This window comes from Pteropus alecto, unplaced genomic scaffold (genome assembly GCF_000325575.1).
Source record: "Pteropus alecto unplaced genomic scaffold, ASM32557v1 scaffold24, whole genome shotgun sequence".
Classification (NCBI taxonomy): Eukaryota; Metazoa; Chordata; class Mammalia; order Chiroptera; family Pteropodidae; genus Pteropus; species Pteropus alecto.
Window position 1 is genome coordinate 14,907,874 of NW_006439192.1, and position 3,085 is coordinate 14,910,958.

Genomic DNA, 3,085 nt, shown 5'->3' on the forward strand with positions numbered 1-3,085 from the left:
TTTAATTACTAACCATCAGTATACTGACCTCATGCTGCTACTAAACAACTGAAAATAATACAAACTATATTTCCCCTAAATATTCCTTACAAAATCAGTGCAGTTCGCCAATTGTAAGTATTTACATTCATGTATCCATTTGAGCTAATATATATGCTTTGAATTGTAGAACTTTAAAAAAATTGAGATTATTACATTTTTGTATTAACAGCAAAAGATTATCAGTGTATTATTTCAGAAAAGATTTCTCATCTTTCATGAAATTGTTTCAAGAAAATTGGTACATCAAAATAAAAATAAATCATATGAAAATAAATTATAAATGTCAAAAATAAATGATGTTTTGCATAATAATTTGAAAATTTTCATTAGTTTTAAGTGTTTATCCTTACAGAGATAATTGCTGACACTTCAAACTCAAATGCAATCTGCTTGGAAGTGATCAATTCATTTATTAAGCGTGACATCATATATACTCTCAATTTAGATGTTAGCTTTTACACAACAAATTCATGTAATGCCTTGTTCTTAGGTTACAAGTGTTGGAAAATTCTGAATAAGAAATGACTTACATATATGCCAAATTTACTTGAACCATCACATGAAGATGTTTGTATGAGATGATATTATGGAAAGAGGTGGTGCCATGGAATTGAAATGTATTGACTCAGGAAAGTGATGATTTGATCTAGGTGTGGCACATTTGCTGATCAACCAAGTAACCTTATGCAAGTCAGCATCTTCTGTGCCCATTTCTTCATCTTTAAAATGGAGTTAATATTGAAGAGATAGGATTAAACATGATGCAGTGGGAGAGGTTCCCAGATCTCTCCCCTTGAAACAACAATAAGTTGAACATCTAAAACCCAACAAAAAACACCGAAACTGCACACCAGCACGTCTGAGTGTAGGATCTGCACATAAGAGCTACCACAGGTCAGAACCCCGGGTGTCTGGTGGTGGACTGGGAGAAACAAAGAAGCTGCCTCTCGCTGCCATTGGAGCTCCCTGTAAGAGGAGGAGGAGCGGAGAAGGTGTGAAGAGTTCCCTGAACAGCCCTGCCTGAGAGAACTGTGAGCACCAAGCGGCCCGCAACAGTGCCCAGTCATCAGGGCAGAAGGCAGAGAAATGAGGATGGCAGAAAAGCGAGAACAGCAAAGAAAAAACAGTTGATTTTTATCAGCCGCCATTGCAAAACAGAGGCTGAGCTACACCCGCATCCTACAACCCAGAGGGCCCCTCCCCCCATACCCTCCAAGACAGAATGCTGCGGAGCCCCAGGGGAACCTGAGCAAATGCTACTGAAACTGTCACTAGCACTGACAGGAACTGAGACGAAGGGTAACGAGTGTGATTAAACATCTATAAGGGGAAAAAAAAGACATTATTAAGACTTTATATAAAGCAGAGATCCAAAAGGCTTAGCCACCACCTACTAAAAACCAAAAGAAAAACATCTGATTTGCAACAGGCTAAAGAGAGACCTTTATATAATAAATCTTCTTTCTGGGAAGAAAAAATCAGAACCTACATGTCCATTAAGGCCTAGGAGGAGAAATAGTCCATTAAACACCATGAACAACCAAGGTGACAAAGCATCTCAGAAAGAAAGAGAAAAATCTCCAGAAAATAAGCCCACAGACATAAAAAATATGCAACTTAAATTACAGAGAATTCAGGATGGTACTTCTGAAAAAACTCAATGAGATCTGAAATGAACCATATCAACAATTTCAGAAACTGAAAAAGCAACTAGATGAGCAGAATGAGTTCTTTAGCAAGGAAATTGAAACACTTGAAAAGAACTGAATAGTTCTTCTGGAGATAAAGAACATACATGCAAGAATTGAAAAATGAAATAACGAGCTCGGGAAGTAGAGTCAACCAAATGGAGAAAAGGATCAGTGATATCAAAGACAGAAATCTAGAAATAAATCAGAAGGAAGAACAGAGAAACCGAAGAATGAAAAATAATGAAAGAGAAATACAAGAACCAGCTGATACCATCAGGAGAGGAAACATAAGAATAATGGGCATTCTCGAAAGGGAGGAAAAGGAGCAAGGACTAGAAAGCATTTTCAGACAAGTAGTTGACGAGAATTTCCCAAATCTAAGGAATGAGCTGGAGCTTGGAATTCAAGAAGTCAATAGAACACCCAATTATCTCAACCCAAAAAGGCCTTCGCCAAGACACATTGTATTAAAATTATCAAAAATCGATGACAAAGACAGAATTCTCAGGGCAGCCAGGGAAAAGGAGACAGTAACCAATAAAGGAAAACGCATTAGATTATCGTTAGACTTCTCAGCACAAAACTTACAAGCCAGAAAAGAGGGGAATCAAATATTCAAACTATTAAATGCAAGGAACTACCAGCCAAGAATAATGTATCCAGTTAAGCTCACTTTTAGATATGAAGGAGAAATAAAGACCTTTCCAGACATACAAAAATTGAGAGAAATTTCTACTACGAGGCCTGCACTACAGGAAATACTGAAAGGGGTCAGCTCATCTAAAAAAAAACTGACAAAAAAAAAAAACATAATTAAGAGTAAGGTGACTAGCAAGCTGAAAAAAAAAAAGCAGAGGAGTGCAATACTTACTAGAAACTGTGCATTATAAGCTTAAAAATAAGAAGAGATTTGCCATAGCAAGATAGTAATGAATGTTCAGCATACATAGGAACAAATTGAGACAACAATGACTGAAAAGGGGAAGATTCAAAGATCCAAATTCACAAAGGAGAATGGACATAAGTTATGGGCAGATAAAAAGGGATAGCTGTCTATATATATAAGTATACATTACATATTCATAATGGTAACCACACACCAAATATTCAGAACTGAAGTATATAACATAAAACAAGAAGAACCAGAGGTAAAACTCACAAAAGCAAATTAAAATAAAGAAAATAGAAACACATGTACAAGGAAGCAATGGAAACATCGAGCTATCAAAAAGCAAAAGATAAAATGGCTATAAGAAGACTGCATATTTCAATAATCACCCTAAATGTAAATGGATCGAACTCACCAATAAAAAGGCACAGAGTTGCAGAATGGATCAAAATCAAACCCAATC